Source organism: Olea europaea, chromosome 10 (assembly GCF_002742605.1).
Source record: "Olea europaea var. sylvestris chromosome 10, O_europaea_v1, whole genome shotgun sequence".
NCBI lineage: Eukaryota > Viridiplantae > Streptophyta > Magnoliopsida > Lamiales > Oleaceae > Olea > Olea europaea.
Genome location: NC_036246.1, coordinates 5,194,709 through 5,206,760, shown reverse-complemented (window position 1 = coordinate 5,206,760; position 12,052 = coordinate 5,194,709). Strand labels below are relative to the sequence as shown.

The 12,052-nt window shown below is 34.3% G+C and overlaps 1 pseudogene; it reads right to left on the bottom strand.

The window, feature by feature from the left end:
* Positions 1-5,776, bottom strand: part of LOC111400970 — a 32,371-nt pseudogene extending 26,595 nt beyond the window's left edge.
* Positions 5,777-12,052: the final 6,276 nt, after the last annotated feature.

Sequence of the window (12,052 nt, the reverse complement as noted above, 5' to 3'; positions counted from 1 at the left end):
CTCAGAGGTGGTAGCAACCTTTGTTGAGGGAACTATAATTTTGATTCTCTTAATACCTCTTTTATTTTGTTGGTTTAGATCTCTCTTTCGAGAAGCCTCTTCAGGAGCAGCATTTGGAGGGTTTAACTCTCTAGCTAAAACCCTGTTCAGAGTGGAGCCAAGAACAAAGTCACGGCTCTCACTAGAAAATAAGACTTGCACCTGGACCTTGGTCAAGAGTGGTAACACTTTGCTATTCCACCAAGTATGGTATTCAACATCAATGTTTTGATGTATATCCCTCACATACTCTGGAATATGAAATACATACCCACTTTTTATCCGAGTTAGGGACAACCAAACCCGATACATGTCGCCTACACTGGGGGCAATATTCAACTTTCTTGGTGAACCGAGAAATTTCTGTCTAAAGTCAAACTGTCTCGCAAACCTATGAGGATTATACGCCTCAAGAATGAAAGGTGAATTTCCTCGATGATAAGAGACAAATCCAGATCGAATACTCATCATGAATTCTGAAGTATCTACAGACCTCGGTTGGTCATCCACACGTACATCAGAATGAGACGATGAGGGTAATGGATTCCAGCAAAAGTTATCGGTGTTCATCGCTCCACGGATAAATTCTCGACAATCAATGACATTTTTCTCCCAAGATTGAAAAGCATTCAGAGTTCCGGCATATCTTCGAATTATAGGGCGAGAATAACTCTTGTCTACATGAGCATAAACACCTCGGCAAAATAAGTTGTTGCCCAAGTATAAAGAAAATGTCCAGGAAATGAATGTGAAATTTAGCCGAGGTCTGGATTTGCCTGATAGTTAGATGTTCGTGTATGTCCACTATAAATGCTCGCCAATATGGGTGGAACCAGACTATAAGTGTATCCGCCTGCCATCCTAGAAGATGATTTAAAAGTCTCGACTCTTATACTTTTGTCCCCAGATGGAAGAACGAAGCGACAAAGCCATAGGTAGAGATAGGCTGCTATCTCTAACTCCTCTTCTTCTTCCATAGATAGAGATACCGGAAAATTGCCCCAATGACGTCAATCCCTACGAGTAATGTCTCTCGGCTTGTCTGCCACCACGGGCCTCCGTATTTCCTTTGGTGTTCTTTGATGGCACCTTTTGAATGGATTTAAATTCATAGCATTCTTATAATTTTTGTGTTGTCGAGGGTTTGGGACACAACCATTCTCATGAAACCAGAAATTAATCCACTATTCGTGAGTAACTCTGTTGGATTCATTCGCATGGGCAATCAGTGTGTTAACATTAAAGAGATACAAACAAGACTTGGGAAGATGATCCGTCAACTCTGAAAGGCTTGAGACTATTTCCTGATAATAATGACCCAGATCGAAAGTCCACTTATCTCGTGGATGTCCCAAAGAGAAATGCCAATTTTACCATTGGCAGTTACAAAGGTGTTGGTTTCTGGACACCAAACCTCACAAAGAGCTCTGTAAATGGAGTTTGGGGGATGGTAATCTTTTGCAGCACAACCGACTGCAAAAGCTAACTCTCGGAGATTCCTCTTGAGCAGAAGTTTCTGGACCCACAAAGACCACTCCCAAAATTTTGGAAGAAAAGAAATCTCTCCTCAACTGACCAGTGCGCTTCCCCAACGTATTTCTCTATTATCAATTCTCTCACAAATCACAGCCCTTGGGATGTACTCCATGCTCTGGGAATGATGAGGCGGAAGACACAAAAAGGAAAGATGACTTCTAGAGCGATTGGACTTACCAGTATTCAAACTCTCGTGACAATCATTAATGGTGGACATATGCAACTCCGACAATGGCTCCAGAAGGTCGGGGGAAGGATCTGTCGTTGACTTATGGACACTAACTTTAAGTTCACCTCGTACGCCGGTCTGGGCATGGTACTTCACATCAGTATCTTTGAAAAGCAGATAACTTTTACCTTGATTTTTAAACTCAACAATTTATTGCATGTTAGAACACATTTTATCATCAGAACTTGTTCCAGCCATGCCTGCAAAAAAAAAAAGGGTCAGCCAAAAAAAAAGGGGCAGTAAACCTCTCAAATTGGTTTATTGTTTGAAATCCCGAGTCTCCCAAATATGTTAGCAGGCTCTATAAAAAGTGTTTTGGACGATAGAAGGAACAATTCCTTGGTCCTCAACACGAAGTGTCTTGGACGATGGACGGAACAAGTCCTTGGTCCTCAATACGAAGTGCCTTGGACGATGGAAGGAACAAGTCCTTGGTCCTCAAGTCCTTGGTCCTCAACACGAAGTGCCTTGGCTGAACACAAAGTGCCTTGGACGATGGAAGAAACAAGTCCTTAGTCCTCAACACAAAGTGTCTTCGACAGTTGAAAGAGCCAATCTTTGGTCCTCAACACAAAATGTCTTGGACAGTTGAAGGAGTCAGTCCTTGGTCCTTAACACAAAGTGCCTTGGACGGTCGAAGGATTCAGTCATTGGTCCTTAATACAAAGTGCATTGGACGATGGAAGGAGCAGGTCCTTGGTCCTTAACAAAAAGTGCATTGGATGGTGAAAAGTGACAGTCCTTGATCCTCAACATATACGGAGGTTTGCAATTTTGAGTTTATTAATAAGTTATTAATTTCTGAACTCATATAATAATTGCAACAAAAAAAAATCTAACCTTTCCACGCAGAAAAATCTTGAACCACAAAATCCTTGATTTGCTCCAAAAGACCGAATCCCTGCAACAACAAAAAATGAAGAATGTTAGTTTCAATTTTGTCCAAAAATAAATAAATAAATAAATAAAATAAATAATAAATAAATAATCACACCAAAATAATCAACAAAAAAAGGGTCAAAATAAAGGGACAGTTAAAAAAAAGGGTGGATCAAACTAAAGAGAAAATAAAAAAAATAAAGAAGAAAAGTTACGTGTATATATAAAAAAAAGTAAAACAAAACGAAACAAACAAAAGGTCAAAAACAGTTACGTGTAAAAGAGACAAAGATTCTAAAAATAAAAAATTAAAAAAAAAAAAAGAGGAAGAGGGATTTCAACTGTTCCAATTGGCGACGGTTGGTTTCCCCCATCCAAGAAACAAAAAGAGTTGAAGCAAAATCAATTTGAAACCAATTAGAATTGTTAATTGGTTTCTGACTTCAGTACAGTTGGATTTCGTTGCCCAAGAAACTAAGATTAAACAAAAAAAAAAAAAAATTTAAAAAAAAAGGTTAAAGGAAACCAACTTGAATTGTTGATTGGTTCAAACTTGCTGCACATTGCAGGTATATGTTTTTTTGGTTTTTCACGTTTCTGCTGCAATGAGTACAAAGAAAAAAATATTATACTAAAAAAAAAAAAAGAAAAGAGACAGAGAGGAATACGAGAGAGACAAAAATAATAATAATAATAATAAAATAAAATAAAAAACTTTTTGTTTACCTCTGTTTGCAAGGTTTAACAGATTTGTTCCTAAATCTCATAATTTCTTCATATAAATATACGGGTAATAGATTTCACTTAAACCCAATTTACCATAAAACATAAAAAGGCCTGCTTAAATCAAATTTGTTATGAGTCTATAAAATAAATAAATAATCAAAATTCAACAAAAAGAAATTTTATTCTCAAATTTGAATGATAAAATTTCTATCAAATTCACATTTTATTCTCAATTTTTTCATCTGTATTAATTTACTAATGAGATGTTTGAGATAAAAAAAATCGAAATCGAACAAATCAAATCAAAATAAAATTGAAAATCAAGATTTATTAATTTATTTATTTCATAATAAATAAATAAATAAATCTTGAGGGAGCATTTGTAGACATGAAAATAAAAATAAATAAATAAATAAGTAAATAAAATAAAATGGATTGGATCGATTTAAATCATTAGCCCAATTAAATTGAAATCTACTAAGATCCATAAATTCAAAGGCCCATATCACATTTTAAATAAATAAACAAACAAATAAAATAAACAAACAAATAAATAAAACTATAATTACTTAGTTATCTCTTTTAATTAAATATAATTGAGTAATTACCAAAATTAGCTCGAATCCTCCCCTATAAATAAGACTAATGGTCCATAAGACGGGACACAGAAAGCAAGCAAGAAAGAAATCAGAGAACGCCACGAAGTGCTGAAAAAATCTCGAGGCTGAAAGAAGAGAAGAAATTATGTCAAGCCTTAGCTCGGTGAATCCTAAGAAGATTAAAATTTTTTTCGAATCAAACAGGTTCAGGCCAAATTCAAGACGATCAAAGGCTTCTTCAAATTAAATCAAATTCAAGTCCAAGTCTAAGCCTTAAGATTCAAGTTCCAAACAAGTCAAATCTCGACAAATCAAATTTTCAACATAATTATTGAAGACCAGGATTCAAACCACGTGGCCCCTTGTCTATTCAGATCATTAATAAGATGATTTTGCAATTTTGCAATTACAAAAAGGTCAACATCACTTATATTTATCAAAATACAATTTGTAACAATTTCTATATTTTAATACACGAAATTCAGTCGTACACTCTTCCTACCGAAAATTTCACCACTGCACCACACGAGGTGTCCACCACCAACCCGAAGTGTTTTCGAAGTGACTCCTCCCACCGAAACAATCCTACCGAACCGGGCGAAGCGCAATGCACTCCAAGGTTTTCCTTCCGTCCCCACTTTCAGAAAGGGATCTGTGTCAAGATTCTCTCTACCCCCAAGGCTTAATTGATTTGACGTCTCCAAGGGTCTAATTGATGTGACGTATCAACTTTATGTCAACTCAACTCAGGAGAAGTTATTACCTGCCCGCTCTATAAACGCGGCTGATTGATGCGTATGAGCAGACGCTTCACACCGTCAGATACATACACATGTTTCACATCCAACGGTTCTTCTCACCTATAAATACCCAAGGTTTGACAAGAGGTAAAGGTAATGAAACTCTTGCAACTTAGCTCTCCATAACAAGAAAATATATAATCTCCTCCCCACTCTCTTGCACAACCCAGGCACTGTTCCGATCACCGGATACTAATTTGACCGTCGAAATGTATGCGGCCACCACTACCCCAGCTGGTTCCGGTCGTATGCGTCTGACCGTGTGTTGATTGTGTGCAGGGAAAATCACGCGGAGTAGCTATCAGTTGGCCACGTAGGAGGTCCAATTCACGAGGTCAACAATTCATGTATTATATATGTTTCAAAACACTTGAGTTTCCATGACAACAATCATTGTGGAGATTTATTTGGTACTGATTTCTTACATTACCAATCGGTTTAGTATCATGGTAAACTTGACTCACATTATGATTCGACCGGAAATAAAAACATAAACAAATCAAAATTTCAATAATTCTCGTCAAAAGTTCCTTGACGGTCGAAATCAACGAGCAATTCAATTTAAGATAAAATAAGTAAAAGTAAGATTTGACAAAAATAGTGAGATAAAAACTGACATGGCAGCAAAAGAGGCAACACATTCGAGTAAAGAAGTCCCAAAGCCAAGGCCGCCCAATTTGGTGGCATGATTAATGAGTTTCTTGGCAGCCATCTTGAGCTCATTGAAATCTGAATCAAGCAGTCGCGCAGTTTCTTGATCGGTCTTCATGGCCAAGTAGTCCGTTCTCCCCATTATTACTTTTCAGATCTGAATTCGAAACTCAAAAAACCAAACTGTTTGTTAGTAGAGAGTCTGTCAATATAATTGTAATTAATTAATCAATAGTATGGTTAAGACAAGTGGAGCAGCTGCGTGCGAATTTACCGATCCAACTGTTTGTTTACGAGGAAATTCCACAAAATGTCCATTTTTACCTAGCCATTTGCAAAAATGTCCATCATTGCCAAAATGTCTAATTTGGAAGAATTTAGACCAAAATACCTTTATTAACAATTTATAATTCCACACTAAGACAAAAAAATGGACATTTTTGCAATATTGTTATTAGCCAATAAAATTTTGACACATGACCTGCCATATGTATTTCAAATAGTATACATGTCAAATCACAATAAATGCTATGTTTTTCATTGATTCAAAAATGTCGAGAACGACATTTTTAAATGTAGAGAAATGTCATTCTCGAGAAATGAAACGATATTCAAATGTCGAGAATGACATATGAAATGTCGAGAAACATTATTTTAATGTAACTTCTCATGGAAGTTATTTCTCAAAATTCGTGACAAATTGATAAAAAAATCAAATGTCGAGAGCGACATTTAAAATGTCGAGAATACTATTTCAAAATGTAACTTTTTATTAAGGGTATAATAGAGAAGTTGACACTAAATTCAAATGAGCTGACAATTTTCAACTCATACCTTTAAAATTGAAAATTCTTAAAAATGCCCCTTTGTTTATTTGCGTGGCACTGGCTGGAAATTCTATGTGGTCGGAGCCAGGAGAAGAGAAAATGTATTCATGCCATTGTAAGTATTATGCCCTAGGTCCAATCAACTTTGGACATAAATACTTTTATATATAATTAATGCAATTAAATGGCAGATCTATTATTTAATTAATAGACAATTAAATAAATAATAGAGTTCGTAGATTCAAATATTTGTAATTTGTTAATCATAAGGAGTTGTGATTGTGAGATACAAATTACATCTGATTGAATCTTAAATCATCCGTGGTCGTAAGTAATAACGAGATACGGATATCGTTATTACGGATAGACCATCACGTGTGGCATTTCTTACTTGTGAAGTAAGTAGCTGATCTCACAAGTTAAAGTGTGGTGACATTTAAATGAACACGTGGATGTTTGTTATAGAACAAAACATTGGAGACCCGTCTAGAGATTCCACATGGATAACTATCTGAGTGTCGGTGGTTAATCTCTAACGTTCGGTAGTGAAATTGGTCCTTTGACTTGAGGTCGTCATGGTACCTTATATGAAGACAGTCATACTTTGACGGTGTTGAATAATACGACATCGTTCGGGTACGTCAAAAATCGTATGAAGGTTGTGATTGATCAATAAAGGATTCGTCACTCTTAAATAGTAGGAGATTATGATCTGCGTTTCATTCAATTAAGTCAATAATGAAATCGTTGGCCAAGGTGTACTCATAAGTCGAAAAGGAGTTTTCGATTTATATTGACTTAATAGTAGAGTGAAAGATATGATAGATGATCGAGATTGACACAATTCCATATCTCGTAATTGATCGGATCATATTGACGAAGGGATTATAGTTTCACGGTAAACGAACGAATTTGGTTTTGTCATACCACGTGACATTTCCCGTCACATGTATTGCCCCGACACATTGCTAAATGTCAATCAAGGACGGCGAGTGTGAATTGACGATAAATTAAAAGGGTATTTTAATTTATCAATTTTGATTACATCAAAATAATATTTCACGTCGTTAGGCATCGTGGTCGGGAACCTAATGGGTCGCACACAAAAGAGAATTGGAAGATTGCAAATTGCCAATTGGTTAATTTAACAATCGTTGGATAAATTAATTAATTGGATTTGTTATTTATATTTTCGAATTAATTAATTGGATTAATTAATTTACGGACCGGATTTAATTAATTATTGGACCAGACCGGGCCCAGCCTGTTTGGGTTTATATAAATACATAACTAGAGTTTGAGGTCCATTAAAGTTTTCATTATTCTTGCTGGCACAAGAGAAAACCCTAGAGGCTGCAATCATATTCTCTGTGTGGATCACCGTAGGAGGTTGGACATTTGGACAGCTGTGGTGGCAAATCAAGGTTGATGGAACGAAAAGAAAAACAAAAAGATTGCAGATCTGAAAAAGGTACAATCTTATCACAATTTCTATCTAAACACAAAGGCGATTCTTGGTGGGAATCGAAAATTATTTTAAATTTCGCTGTGCATGTATAAGTAGATTCCCAATAGTGGTATCAGAGCCTACTTTGTGTTTGTTAGAAATTGTTTAACATATATTGTGCGATCAATAGTTGATTTTTATATTTTTTTCTTGTTTCTAGCGATTAAATGAAAATTCGATTTTCATAAATTTGAAATCTGATTTCGGAAATTCAAAAAAAAAAATGAAGAAATGGATTGGAAGGTGGGTCGCAGCGGCGGTTCGCCGCTGCCTGTGGCTGCTGCCAGCAGCAGGGGGCATACAGCAGCGTTTTCACGCTGCGGTGGCGGCAGGAGCCGCCTGAATGGCGCCGGCCGGCGATGCCGACGCCATCAAAACCAGAAGAAGTAAACGAAAAAAAAATAAATTGAGTTTAGGGTTTTTCAGAAATCAGTGGAGACGGGGGTCTTCTCTGCAATTAATGTAATTGTGGGGGCCCGCCTGCAAATATGATATTAGGGGTCATTTTGCAATTTTATAACTGAGGGCTGCTGAGCAATTTTCAAATTTCGGTGGCCCTCCTGTTAATTTTAAGTTTGGGTCAAATTGATGTTTTCAAAAGTTGTTTTGAATTTAGATATTAAAAATGGATTTAGATTTGAATTTCAAATGGATTTATTCTATAATTTTAATTTTGGCCCAAATTAAAATTTTATTTAAAATTGACGACATTTTATATTTTCGTTAAAATTGGATTTTGACTTAAATATTAAACTTCGACCCTAAATTGAATTTTATTTTATTTAGGAGTTTCATCATAAATTAAAATCTTAATTCAATTTAAGTTAGAATTGGATTCTAATTTAGTGTTTAATTAAAATTTGATTTTAATTAAATTCTAATTTGACTTTTAATTAAAATTTGTTTTTAATTAAATTCCCTTGCCCTAAATTTCTTCTTGGAATTAGAGTTTGACTTTAATTTTCTATTTAATTAAAATTAGATTTTAATTAAATCAATTCACCCTATAATTTGTTCTAATTAGAATTAGACTCTAATTTGATGTTTAATTAAAATTTGATTTTGATTAAACATGTTCGCCCTAAAATCTTAGATTTAGAGTTTAGACTCTAGCTTTAACATTTAATTAAAATTTGATTTTAATTAAATTCATTCGCCCTTAAATATTGAAATTAGAGTTAGACTCTAATTTTGTCATTTAATTAAATTTTGATTTTAATTAAATTCAACCGCCTTACATTTTGAAATTAGAGTTTGACTCTAATTTGATATTTAATTAAGATTTGATTTTAATTAAATAATCCCGTCATATAATTGTTGAATTAGAGTTGGACTCTAATTTGTTATTTAATTAAAATTTGATTTTAATTAAATATTCCCGCTAATTAAATAATCGATTAATATGATTAATTATTTATTTAATTAATTCGATCCATTTGTCTAAAAGAGTTTAGACGACTTAATTGCTAGAAACTTGAAACTTATTTGCATATAATATTAGATATTATATAGGTATACATTTATGTGATGAATGTATTATTAGTGGACGATTATGGACTCGACCATATGGATGTGTTGAATGGTTAATTTTTAAATTTGTCATTTTATGGGCCTGCGAGCTCTTAATTGTTTTGGGCCTGCGAGCCCGTTATTATTATAGGCCTGCGAGTCCAATCTCATTTAGGCCTGCGTGCCAACTAGTGTAGGATACATGTTGGAATTGGACTAATTGAGAGACAAGAAAAGGCGGAGACCATGGAGATGGTGCATTGACACTGTTCAATGCCATAACCCCTAGGAATTGACCAACAGTCTTCCTTATGGCTCGGGAAGACTAGATAGTAAAAGTCCATTATCGTCCACACTATTATATTATGTTTATTTGCATAGTAGATGTATAATAATAATATATATATGATTGTATTGTTGTTGATGAGACTCATGAATGCAAAATCCCTCCATAAAATATTTAGTCACATTTGTAATCGCCTTCCATCATTATAGTGAAAAACCAGAGTCCCAAATCGTCTCAGCTTGTTGAGTACACTCAAGGCTAGTCCATTAGGGATATGTTTGATACTATGAAATATTTGATATTTCTGAATGATGGGTTTGACTTAACTAAAATTTATCTTTTGTTGAGTACACTCAAGGAGATAAATTTTAGAGACATGTTAAGCTAACACATAAGATGTGTGAAAACAAAGAGTTGTCAGCTTAATGATCTGTGAGTTGTAAGGAGATACAATTGATAATAGTATCTACCCAAATATAATATTAGGGCTTGTTGAGTACACTCAAGGTCTTAATATAATAGATGGAATCTCAGCCCACTGGGAGTCAAGCATGGACTCCATAAATTTATGTGAGAGGATCATAAATTTTATTTAAACAGTGGGAGCATAATTAATTTAATAAAAGACCATATTAAATTAATTAATGCATTTTGTATATTTTATTCTTTTCCTTTTCGTCATTTACATTTATATTGAATCTGAGTAACCATATGATTTGAATGGCATACTAGATGCCAACAACAACCAAACTATATTTTCTTGATTGACACTGCAATTTGAGAATTGTTCTTGTGCATGAGAAAATTGGTCACGTCCCTGAGTAGCCCTTTCCAGAGACACCTGCTGATGACTCGATTAAAGAAGAGGTGGCTACTATAGTAAACACAGTGATGATAATAGTACTGCAACGTATATGATACTTGCAACTATGTCACTGAATTACAAAAACAACTTGAGAGTATAGATGTTAACACATAATTCTTCATTACAAAGAGTTGTATGATAATAATTATGTGTGGAAGGATATGAGACTTCCAAACAATTATACTGGTGCAAAATGACAGAGTAATCTTCAATCGATGTTTAGACACTGAAAATGATTGACGTTGAGAAATGTTTCAACTGTGTTCAATCATAAATAATGAACTAAGTAATGACTTGGTTCTGCAATCTCTGTCAGAGAAAGCTATTCATAACTAATTATGAATTTAACGTGAATAAGCTTGAATGCGCAATTATTGAGTTGCTTAACATGCTTAGGACTGTTAACCCCTTTATCGAAGTTGGTAATGGGGAAACCATTGATTTCTTTAAAAATATTAAGAGGAAGTCTAAAGGGGCTTTGTGAAAGCACCCAATATGGTTAAGACAGTATAAGCGAAAGGACAAATACCAAATCTAATGACCATTGGTTTCATTATAGAATGAAAGGTCATTGGAAGGAATATCGTATGGCTTACGTCTACTTCACGAGTCTCTTAGGTATATGATACCAGGTGTAAATATCGTATTTATACAAATATGGAGAAACTAAAATAAGTAGACCACTGCGAAAGGGAGAAGTTGACATACACGTTGGAGATGAGCAAAGGTTGCTACATTACCTGTATGAATATACTTCTTACTATTGCCTTTTGTTTTAGTTTTGAAATGTCGTTTTATGCCAACTATAGCTGGAACATTAAAATGAATTTCATGTTCAGACATGAACTATTTTAATGTTAAGGACAATTGTTGTTCTTGTTTATCTTGTTAAAGATCCTAATGGCTATGGTAAATTATAAAACGACATTTATATTCTTTAATACTAAATATTCTATAATAAGTATAGAAATTATAAGGTATAAATACTATAATCTAATTATTACCAAAAATCTGGCATGATAGACTTTGTCATTTAGATGAAATATAATCCCAAAGTTACATAAAGATGTATACTTGGGATTAATTCATTTTGACAAGTACAAATTATGCATGTTTGGCACAATAACAAAATCTTCTTTTACTTGAAAAGAAGAAAGGTCAGCATAATTACTGGTCTAATGCATAGTGATGCATATGGATTCATGTCAATCAATGTCAGGTAATGTTTCTCTTATTTCATCAACGATCAAGTATACTTGATGAAAACTCAAACATGAAACTCTTGAAAAGTTCAAGGGATTCACACTGGAATTAGAGAAACAAAGAGGTAAAGATACCTTCACATTAAGATTCGATCAAGTGAGAGTATCTTAAAGATAAAATTTAGATTATCTAAGAGAGAATGAGATTCTCGTGCAGTGGACTCCTTCATATACACTGCAGTAAGGTGGTGTATCTAAAAGGAGGAATCGTTAATTATTACATATAATACGATTAATAACAAGCCATGCAAATTTCTCAAAATTGTTTTCAGGTCACGCATTGATTGCAGTGTGCAACACACTAAACCATGTCCCATCTAAATTGGTTAACAGAGTT